This window comes from Rutidosis leptorrhynchoides, chromosome 11 (assembly GCF_046630445.1).
Source record: "Rutidosis leptorrhynchoides isolate AG116_Rl617_1_P2 chromosome 11, CSIRO_AGI_Rlap_v1, whole genome shotgun sequence".
Classification (NCBI taxonomy): domain Eukaryota; kingdom Viridiplantae; phylum Streptophyta; class Magnoliopsida; order Asterales; family Asteraceae; genus Rutidosis; species Rutidosis leptorrhynchoides.
Genome location: NC_092343.1, coordinates 134,813,361 through 134,825,374, shown reverse-complemented (window position 1 = coordinate 134,825,374; position 12,014 = coordinate 134,813,361).

The following is a 12,014-nucleotide window of genomic DNA, read 5'->3' as shown; positions in this document are numbered from 1 at the left end:
GTCTTTGGAGACTCCAAAAGGAAGTACTTCAATAGATCTGTTTCTCCTGTGAAGGGAAAAATCCCTAAAAGAAATTTTGAGGAAAATGTTGCCAGTTCTAGTGAGCAAGGTAGACCTTTTGAACCAAAGTTGAGGTCTCTATCTCAGAAAGTGAGTCGCAGAAAGTATTTTTCTAGAATTAGACCACGGATGAATCATTCAGATTCAGAAAGGAATGTCAGACGCCAAGAGCGTGACACCTCTCCTTCCAAATTTGCTAAGTTTAAGGTTTCTAATGATGAGATTCCTCCGGACTTAAACGGGAAATGGATGGAATTTCAAGCTATGGGTGTTAATTGACAACCTACTGCCATCCGGGCGTGAGTTCCCATTATCAATTAACTTCTGAATGTGATATGCAGGGAACCAGGGTACCTGAAAATAACACCTGGATTGTGGATATCGGCGCTTCGAGACATATGACTGGACAACTATCTCTTCTTTCTGATGTACACCCAATTAAGGGAGGTTATGTTGCGTTTGCTGGAAATAAGGGTGGTCATATTTCAGCTCAGGGTTTGTTGAAGAATGATAAAGTCAGTTTTAATAAAGTGAATTATTGTCAAGAGCTTGCAAACAATCTGTTATCAGTTTCACAAATCTGTGAAAAATATTTCAAAGTAGCATTTGATGATGAATTCAGCTACATTTTGAAACCAGAGTTTGTGATTCCTACTGAAATGATTTTGATGAAGGCTCCTAGACTAGCTGATTTATACATGCTCGATATGAATGTTGCTACTTCGACTGCTGAACATCATCAAGCTTTTGTTTCTAAAGCGACTGAACAAGATTCTATTACATGGCACAAACGCATGGGTCATTTAAGTTTTTGGAAGATGAACCATCTGGTTCACAACAATCTTGTAGAAGGTGTTGATCTTCGTTCTTTTCAGATTCCAGGCACATGTGTTCCGTGTAAGAAGGGTAAGCAGAGCAAGAAAGCACATAAGTTGGTGAAGTATAATCCAATCTCTGCTCTACTTGAGTTGTTGCACATGGATCTCTTTGGTCCAATTCATTTTGAAAGTATTGATGATAGTAAGTATTGTTTGGTGGTAACTGATGATTATTCAAGATTCTCATGGGTAATGTTTTTGAAAGAGAAGTCCGATACGTTTGAGAATTTGAAAGTGCTAATCAATCGATTAGAGATAAGTTTTAATTTGAAAGTTAGAAAGATTCGATGCGATAATGGTACATAATTCAAGAATCAGTATCTTGCAGGTTTCTGTATTGAAAAGGGTATCAATATGCAGTTTAGTTCTGCATACGCTCCTCAGATGAATGGTGTTGCTGAAAGAAAGAATAGGGTTTTGATTGATACTGCTAGGACTATGCTAGCTGATTCATCTCTACCTGTTCATTTTTGGGGTGAAGCTGTTGCAAATGCTTGTTACACTATGAATTGAGTTTTAACTGTTAAACGACTAGGTAAGACTTGCTATGAGTTATTGCATGGGAGAAAACCTTCTTTGAAGCATCTAGAACCATTTGGTGCCCCGTGTACCATATTGAAGAGAAAACCAGGAAGTAAGTTTGATTCTAAGGTGGTTACTGGAGTATTTCTCGGGTATAGTTCTCCTAACAAGCGAGTTTTCAACAATGAGACGAGATGTGTTGAAGAATGGTCTGAAGTTGACGTTCAACAGAACCACACAAAGAGTGCTCCCAAGAATCATCCCTGGATCTACAACTATGATGAGTTGATTGATTCATTCAATCTTGCTCCAGATCAGACAGAGAATGAAGTAGAGTTACAAATGCTGTTTGATTTACAGAACGGACCAGAAGTGTCTGCACCTACTCCAACTCCATTACCAACAGTCATTGAGCCAGTACAAGATTCAGATCAAGATGTTGATCCAGTGTACGATACCTGCGGATCTGATATTTCAAGTGAGAATTCTGATAATCCTGAAGATGGAGGTACCACGAATCTACACCACAAGATTCCTGTTCCCGCACACCCAGTTCCCAGAACTACAACTACTCATCCTAGAGAAAATATCATTGGAGATCCAAATGCATGTGTTAGAACAAGAAGACAAGTTCAGTTTGATGGTGAAGTTGATGCTCATATGACAGCTGTTGCTGCATACTACGAGTACTCATGTCATATCTCGAGAATTGAGCCAAAGACTACAAAAGAAGCATTAAAGCATGTTGATTGGGTCATGGCTATGCAAGAAGAGATTCATCAATTCAATCGTCTAGATATTTGGAAGCTAGTTACTAAGCCGCATGGTGCTAAAGTAATTGATCTCAAATGGGTTTGGAAATGCAAATTCGACGAAGATGGCAATGTTACCCGTAACAAAGCAAGATTGGTTGCTAAAGGTTATCAGCAAGATTCTGATTTTGATTAAGATGAAGTTTTCGCTCCTGTTGCCAGATTGGAAGCAATTCGCATCTTCTTGACTTTCGCTTCTTTCATGAAGTTCAAAGTTTATCAAATGGATGTTAAGAGTGCATTTATTTACCGCAAACTAAATGAACGAGTATATGTCAGTCAACCTCCGGGTTTTGAAGATCATCTTCATCCTGACAAAGTTTACCGATTACGAAGAGCCCTTTATGGTTCACATCAAGCTCCTAGAGCTTGGTACGGACGTTTATCGAGCTATCTTATCGAAAAAGGATATTAAATGGGCACGGTAAACTGTACTCTGTTCACAAAGGTTCAAGATGACGACATTATTTTAGTCCAAATTTATGTTGATGATATTATCTTCGGTGCTACTAAGCAGGAACTCATTGATGAGTTCGAGCAGGTGATGAAGGACGAGTTCGAAATGAGTAAATTGGGTCTTCTACACTACTTTCTTGGTTTACAAGTCGAACAGACTGAAAATGAAATCTTTCTTCATCAAGCAAAGTATGTGAACGATATACTGGAACGTTTCGGTATGACTTAAGAACGTCCTGTGTCAACTCCGTTAGCTGTGAATCATGGTATTTCGTTAGACTGCGAAGGAGAACCTGTTGATCCTACGTATTATCAGGCAATCATCGGGTCGCTTATGTATCTCACTGCGTCTAGACCGGATATTATGTTCGCAACATGTCTGTGTGCTCGTTATCAAGTTAATCCGAATACAGTTCATCTTACAACTGCCAAAAGAATCATACGTTATCTGTTGCATTCGCCAAATCTCGGCATCTGGTATTCGAACGATAAGAAGTTTGATCTTGTAACTTACATCGATTCAGATTATGCAGGTTGCAAAATCAACAACAAATCTACATCAGGTGAATGTCAATTTTTAGGTGAAAGGCTGGTGACCTGGCAATGCAAGAAACAAACTGCAGTTTCCCTTTCCACGTGTGAAGCTGAATATATAGCCACTGCCAGTTGTTGTTTGCAAGTTGTTTGGATCCAACAACAACTTCGAGATTACGGGCTAAGAATCTCTTTCTCTCCTCTTTATATTGATAATACTACTGTTATTGCGATCACTAAGAATCCTGTTCAACATTGTAAGACTAAACACATAGGTGTTAAGTATCACTTTCTTAGGGATTGCCATGAGAAAAAGATTATTGAGGTTAAGAGAATAGGTACTAAGGACCAGAGGTCTGACTTATTCACTAAGGCTTTTGATAGACCTAGGTTCTTACTCCTACTAGAGATGAATGGCATTGTTGATCGAGACAAAGTAATTTCGGATGTTGTGTGTGAGAGTTAGTCAAGCTTTTAGACTTTGCATGTAGGAAGCATGACATATAGATTTTTAGTTTCTGATTATCTGTATTGCATATTTTTGCTTCCTGTCTGCATTTCTTTACATGATTTCCTTCATGATTGCATGCTAGTCTGTAGATATTTTCTGTTTGGTTAAAATGCTAAAACACAAAAAGATTTTATATTTTAGTATTTTAGGGGGAGTATATGTAATCAGCAGAAAATACCTAAAAAGTGAAAAATTCCTCGCCAGAAAATCATAAAAAGTTGAAAAACCCGAAAATGAGCTTGTTTTGATTAATCTGTCGGAGATGACGAAATTACTGTATGAAGAATTGATAATTGATTAGTAAGGACTGATTTGAACGTTTGTGTTTATTTGTTGTGTGATGTACTGATAGATGTGACTTATGAATTCTTGGCATTAGACAATCATAATAAGAATAATGATCATCTAAGAATCTGTAGTCATGGACGATCTGTAGCGTTTGAAGGTAGTCACCTAATTATCTCCGAAACTGTATCTAATGATAATTGTTGAGGAACTCAACAGTCGGTTGAGGGTATCCCCTATCATAATTGATAATCGTTAGAGAAAGTTGGTGTTAGGTGTCCCCAAGCAATATTCAAACGTTGCTCTACCAATTCAGCCTCACAGCTATGATTGGGACATTCAATAGATCATTTAAGGAGTTGAGTGTAATCTGTTTGGCTGGTGCATACCACGTTGTCACTGGCCTGAGACTTAATAATCGAAACTAAAGTCCGAATAATCATAGATACAAATTAGTTTATGTCGAAGTAAGTGTCCCTTCTCGCTTAAAGTCGAAAAGTATGATTCTTTATTGCGGACCGTTCAAGCATTTAAGGGAGAACACCTTCGAGTGATCTGAGCACAACAAAACAAAGAAACATGAGTTCAAGCACGAATACAACAAAGCATGATGGAAGTTCCATTCGTGATGCAGTTCAAAATCAATATATCAAAAGACGATGATATGCTGTGAAAATCAAATATCAAAAGAAAATCAAAGTAAAAAATAATTGGCGTATCAAGATGGCAAAGTCCTGAAGTTTGAAAGTATGAAGAATGCTGATTCATGAAATGCTCATAAAAGAACTCAGATCATTCTTAGTGTGACGCCCCCACACAGCTTAAATTGTTTAATCACGACGTTCACAACGAACTATCAAGATTCTTGTGGTCTGCGATTTAGGGTTATACCCATTAAGGCTATAAGTTAGGAAGATACTTACCTAGGTATACTCTAGAATGCTAACATATGCTAAAAGCATACAATGTGCGCAAGCATATACTGTGCCAAAGGCATATAAGAGAAAGTTTAACTTTCGATTCTGTTTACTAATGTCAACTTGAACAATAAAGAAGTTAAGGGCCTCGAGATTTATTTCGTGTGACGACTGGTCATCAGGCAAGTCTGCTTTAACTGTAGACCAATCCCCGAGGTAAATAATGCGCCTATTCGGATAACTCAATATACTCTGAGATCAGCCGAGCCAACTAGATTGAAGATTGTCAACACATTGGTAAAGGCCAAAGGCTGACAGGGTTATTCAAAATGCCGTGAGAATTTTCCTGTTCAATTTGAATGAATATACATAGATAGAGATATTGGAAAGTTACGCGTAATGAATTAACAAACTAATAACAACGCACAATCATAAGTGATGAAAGAATCAAGGATTAATGAACTTAGCGTGATCTCAAAAAATCACTGCTCTTTAATGTTCAAAGTAATTAATTCCAACATGATTGTCGAAGTGTCCGGAATGAATATGTTCATGTTTAATGAGGATTGATATCAGTAATTGCATGATAATAGACATTGACTGGATAATTGGGAATGAACAACAGTAGTTGATTCGATATGTCAGTTCTGATCCATTTTTAAATGTGTTAATCATATTGCTCAGAAAAAGAATGTGGATTTGTATATTTCATTTATATGCTTGTTAAATAGCTTGTTCTGAAAATTGAAAAACAACAAAAAGATTTTGGTTTGCATGCTATTGCATTTCATGATAGAATGTCTTTCATTTGCATAATTTTAGTTGCATGACATTTTGCATCAGAAAATCCATAAAGATTTTTATCATTTCTTTGTTTTCTGATTATACTCGAAATGCACAATGACATTTGAAAGAACTTTGTTGAGATCAAGATATTTCTGGCCACCAAATCCATAAGTTTGAAGTTTGTAGAGCTTGTGATTGTTTAAAAGAGTTTGTATGGAAGTGAACTTAAGATGACATTACACTATAGGACTTACTCAGATTAAACAGAATGTTTGGAGTAATAACCTCAATTAGGTTAAGTTGTTTGGATTACCTAAGTGTTAATGTTCATTTCTTGAAGGTTTTAGTGATTTATGACTCAAATTGAAAGTGTTAGTTAGCTTTGAGATTGCCAAACGAGTCGAAATCCTAAGTTTGTGAAAATTTGAAATTGCCTAAGTGGCTCACACACACGCTTGATGTGTGAACCGTACGAGTAACCACACGTTTGAGGTTAACCGTACAGATGACCCTGATCAAAATTGTTCTAAGACATTTGGGTCACACGCACGAGTGATTAAGGTGAGACGCGCGGTTGATGGTGGATCGTGTGATCAACCGTACGGTTGATCAGGAGAGTATAAATAGGGGATGCTGAGCATAGACGCTCACACTTGTGCACCCAACCCATTTTGCTCTCAAAAATTCGATCATCACCAAATCAATTTTCCACCGCAGCGTTTGTATAGCTAGTTTAGACGACCTCATCGCCACCTAATAGGTAAGATTTCATCGAGATTTAATCCGTTAATTTTTTGTTTGAATTATTCGAAACCCTAAGGGTGTGTAAATCGAATTTTGTGTAATTAGAGCTTGTTTTGATCAATGTTTGTTATTGCTTTGAGTTAAACGATACTATACATGCTATTGTGATGTAAATCGGTCCCTAAAACGAGCGAACATGTAATTTGTGGAATTAAAAAAGGTATTTAATACGGGTTTCATCAGACATGCACGAGTGACGTCACTCGCACGCGTGAGACATGACTCGCACGAGTCAGTACACGGTTGATGATCAACTGTGTGGACCTTTGAGCTCACTCATTTGTCTTGATTTTGTTGATCACTCATTTGCAAGAGCTAACAAGTGTGATTAACCGCACGAGTCACCACACGGTTGACTCACTCGCTTAAGAATATTGCCTCAACCGTGTACATTATCTGAAACCATATTACTGCTCAAACGTGTCAACAGTGACATGCGTGACTATATCACTCGCACGGTTGATCTCTCAGCCGCACGTGTGACATTATCACTCGCACGGTTCATCCGGTTTAACAAGTTTATGACACTTTGATGCAAATGCTGTGATGTTTTATGGTGATTGATTTATATATCTAACATTTCTGTAAATGTTTCAGTTTGTTAAGATATCATCAAATCGCTGAACAACAAGTCAATATTCTGATTGTTAACGTAGAAGGACAGGGGGAGCAACAAGCTAATCCTCAAGTGAATCCAGTCAACCCACCTGCTCAGCAAGAGATTCCTCTAGAGAAGGGAGAACTAAACAATCAAGTTGCTCTTTATGACACTAATCTTGAGAGAGGTTCTCATTTTAAGGAGATTGCTAAATTTCTTAAGAGTTCAAGGATACACACGACTATTTCTACTGAATGCACGGCATACTACAGTCATCAGAGGGAATTCTGGAGAAATGTTGTACTGGATGTATCAGAAGATGATGATAAGCTTGTTAGTAAGGTTCAATGGCATGACATTACTGTTTCTAAGACTGTGATAAGAAGGATTTTGGGTTTTAATGACGAGAACTGCTCCCACATGACTATCAGTAGAAAACGAATTCATGGTTGCTTCAGAAGATGTGCTTATTCTGGCTACCTAAGTGGCAAATCTGAACTGATGAAGACACTACTGCCTCCACAGTTTAGATATCTTGCTCATGTGATCATGCATTGCTTGAGTGGACGCAAATCTGGATTTGATAAGTTGAACGAGAAAGTGCAGAGTATGTTTGTGGCACTTGTCTTAAAGGCACCATACGATTTTTCAGGATTTGTTTTCTACTACTTCAAAGCAAATCACTTCAGTTCTACTCAGAAGTATCTGATCTATGCCCGTTTTCTTCAATTAATCATTAATGACGCTGCACCTGATCTACCCAAGCTTGAAGAGGATATTATTCACCTTAAGCCGATGAATCCGATTACTTTTCGAAGAATAGAAGAGACAAGGAATGAGGATTTAAAGCCTGACTTTAATAGAAAGCTCATTTGTCATCTGATCAAGGAGAACTATCGATGCCCAGCAGGTAATGCTTGGAGGAATGAGGATTCAGACTCTAACTACGAAGTTACTGATGAGGAAGGTGAGGGTGATAATCAGAAAGCTACTGATAATGTTCAAGGAGGAGGTAAGGTTGATGATGAAGTTATTGAGGGTGATGATGAAGCGACAGAGGAGGATGTCAGCTTGATTCAGAGAAAGGGGAAAGGAAAGGATCCTATGACCTCAGAACAACTCAAGAAGAAGGAGAAAAGAACAAAGTATAACTATGATTCACCTCAGAGATCATCACAAGGAGGTTCGAAACAACAAGCTCAGAGAAAACCATCCGGTTTCATGAAGGATGCAAGAGCTGCTATTACCCTGCCGAAACCTGCCACCACAACACCTCAGGTCACGTCAGACGAATATAAGACACAGCAAAATCTACTGATATCTGTGACCACGAAAATAACCAATCTGAAGAACCAAGCCACTGAGGAGAAGAAGATCAGTGAAGTGAAGATTCAGTCGTTAGTTGAAGAGAACAGAAAGTTAAGTGAAAGGTTGGACCGTCAGAAAGCAAGGACGGATAAGTTGAGAAAGAAAGTTTTGGCGATTAAAAGTGAGAACAAGGAGAAGTTTAAATTGATGAGTGATAAGATCGAACAGCTTACCTCGGGTAAAGTCAAGTTGATTAAGGAGAGAGGAGAAGGGTATTCTTCTGATTTGGGAGAAGGTGATGAAAAGGATGAAGAAGAAGATGTTGGAACTGGAGGACCCTCTTTTGAAATACCGTTAGTGATACCTATTCGAAGTTTTAATGAATATGGTGAGGTCTTTACTGCTGAATATTATATGAATTATTCAAATGTTTTTAATGATGCAGAAAAGGGGGACGTTCCACCAAGTGAGTTTCCATTGGAACAGCTTGCTGCTCTGGCATATGACAGTGAAAACGATACGGAGAATGCAGAGTCAGTTGAAGCTGAAGACAAGGCTCCACAAGAAGAGCCAGCTGATGAAATCCCTCCCGAATCAATCCAAAATATCAACTTAAGTGATTTTGATAATCTGTTCGAAGACGAGAAGACTGAAAGTTCTGTTGGTAAGGAAAGTGTTAAAGAGAATGTGATTGTCGAATCCGAAGATGAGTTTGAGACAGAATCTGAGGATGTCGAGGAAGAAGAAGTGGAGATTGTTGTGCCTTTGCTTGCACTATACTCAAATCCGTCACTCAATACTTTAAGTGACTTCTTCAATTTGAGTAGTGATGTGAAACAAAAGAACTTAACTGAGCTAGAAAAAGCGAGGAAGGTATACAAGAAGGATGTTAAGGAAGTTGATGTGTTGATAGAAAGGAACAAAAGAATCCGACATGAGAAATTGCTCGCTGAAAAAGAAAGAAATGAAACTAAGTTGAAGAAGAAGAGACTCCGAGCCGAACAAGCCAAGGCCGAGGGATGGAATGAGATTCAGAAATGGTTTGTACAAGACAGGGTTAAGATAAATAGAAACGTTAAGGAAGACGAAGATCGTCAGAGTTGGTGGAGACAGAACGTTGTTAACCCTCATCAAGTAAATAAGCCAGAACTCGAGCCGAAGATTGTTAGTTTCTATGAGAAAGGTAAAAGAACGAAGAAGTACTCCAAGGGTAAAATTCTAAGTTGGGGCTATTTCAAGGAGACCGATTGTTTTACGATCAAGAGGGAAGGTGGAGTAGATTATATGGCCCGTCCAAGTCACTTCAAAACTCTACCGTACTTCGAGATCATGCAACTTGCGAAGCTAAAGATGTTGAACGCTGAAGATAGTGATCTTTCCCGATGGTTTCAAAGAAAGCTGAGAACTGAGTATAGAACAGGGAAGTGGGATATCTTCAAGTCAACAGCCGCTAGGTTTTTCATGCACCCGACAAAGAAAAATTCTAAAGGAGGACCTCTCCTTGTTGTTAAAAGTTCGTTCCAGCTAATTACATGGAACAATCTCCCTTGATGCCATTACCCAAGGATATCTGTAAGAACTTCAGATGGTGGTTCTACGATGAGTTGTCGGAAGAAGCAGTGATCTTGACTGCAATTGAGAAAGAAGATGGAAGCATACAGTTCGACAATGTGAGGATCTTGGATCCTATGTGGCTACGAAACTTATCGAGATTTGATGTGGAGACTCTTCACCGCCGTCACATTACGTTCAGAGATGATCGAAAGGAGGAAGCTATGAGATATCAACGTGTTATTGATGTTTACTATGCCTACCTCAACAAGGAAAGTGATGCTCAAAGCTCAAACCAAGTTCAAGCCAGTTGATCCATGTCTGATACTGTTTTGCTAGTTTGTTTTTGTTTTTGATGTTTGTTTATGCGAGAGAGAGAATCTGGATCTGTAATAACTTTACTAAACTGTTTGTGTTTATGAACTTGCATGGTTTATGGACTTTTACTTATTGTAATAGATGTTCTAGGTCCTAGGGGGAGTTGTTGATGCATTTTATGTAAGTCCTTAGACATCTGACCCACGTCCATTGCAGGTACAACAGTTTACAGGCCACCATGATCGCTCATTATTATCCTATCTGTGTTTGTATGTGGTTACAGGTATTGCAGGAACGCGATTTGGATGTTTGACTATGTTAGACTTAGTCAGACGTACGAGTGAAGCCTCACTCGTACGGCTGACAGGCTCATACGCACGGTTGATGCTGAGCTGAGTCACAATTATAACCTAAATGAGAAGACACGAGTGAGTGATTACCCGTACGGCTGATGAAGCCAACTCGTACGTGTGATGGATGACTCGTACGGTGAGTCAACAGCAGGGGTATATAAAGTGTTATGTTCTTCATTTGTAGGTTAAGCCTCTCATTTTACACACACATCACTCAGATCTGGTGAGCTCATCCGATTCTCTCTCAGCCCAAATCACCCAGGTGGTGAATAATAGCTCTAGGTGTTGATCTAGTCACACATGATTTGTTGTGGTTTGACTTAATTAATGCCAAAAAGCTTCTCATATTCACTAGAGGGTTTGATTCACTTATTCCGCCATTGTGTGAGTTAAATATGTTGATTTCTAAGTTCCTAATCATGTTTCATCAAAAGTTACTAACAGAGATTGAATTTCCACCAAAAGAAACCATTCAGATTATGTGCGACAATGAAGCTGCAATAGCTATCTCAGAAAATCCAGTTCAACATGACCGAACAAAACATGTTGAAGTGGATAGACACTTTATTAGAGAAAAGTTGGATGCCGAAATTATTTCTCTTCCTCACGTAAGATCAGAAGATCAATTGGCCGACATCCTAACAAAGTCAGTCAATGGGAGGCTTTTTAGCGAAGTCCTTGTCAAGTTGAACATCGGAAATCCCACTATTCAACTTGAGGGGGAGTGTTAAAGAATAGCATATAAAACAGCATACCTGCACCATTCCTTTTTTGGTAACATTGACTTTGGATCAGAGAAATAGCAAACTCATCATCTCCAAGTATAAAAGGGTCACAAGGGTGCAGGAAGTCAGCAACAGCAACAACAGTAAAGTCAGCAGTCAACAACGGCTCCTTAACTTGCCTTTTTACCATTTATGTCAAGGTGGTTCCAAAATGTATTTGGAATCATACCTTAACTTAGAATTAGCTGTTAGGCCATTTGTTGTATATATTCATGCTCAAATGCAATTGTAAACTTACTTAAGAGTTTTGAAATAACTGTGATATCAATAAAAATCAGTTTTCAAATCATTTCAATCACTTAAAAACAGGGATCAACTAACATTTCAAATCCGTGATCAATGTTATTTCAGACCAAATCTATCAAAAATTGTTGCTCATCATCTCTAATACTGCGTTTTTCAGAAGCCAACATTTCACATAACAGTTCAAATAGTACAACGTCAAACGAGTAGACGTCACAATCGGACTTGAGGATTTTGGTTTCTTTGTAAAGGGGATCCTGGTAATGACCGTATATCACAAGCTTATCAAAAAA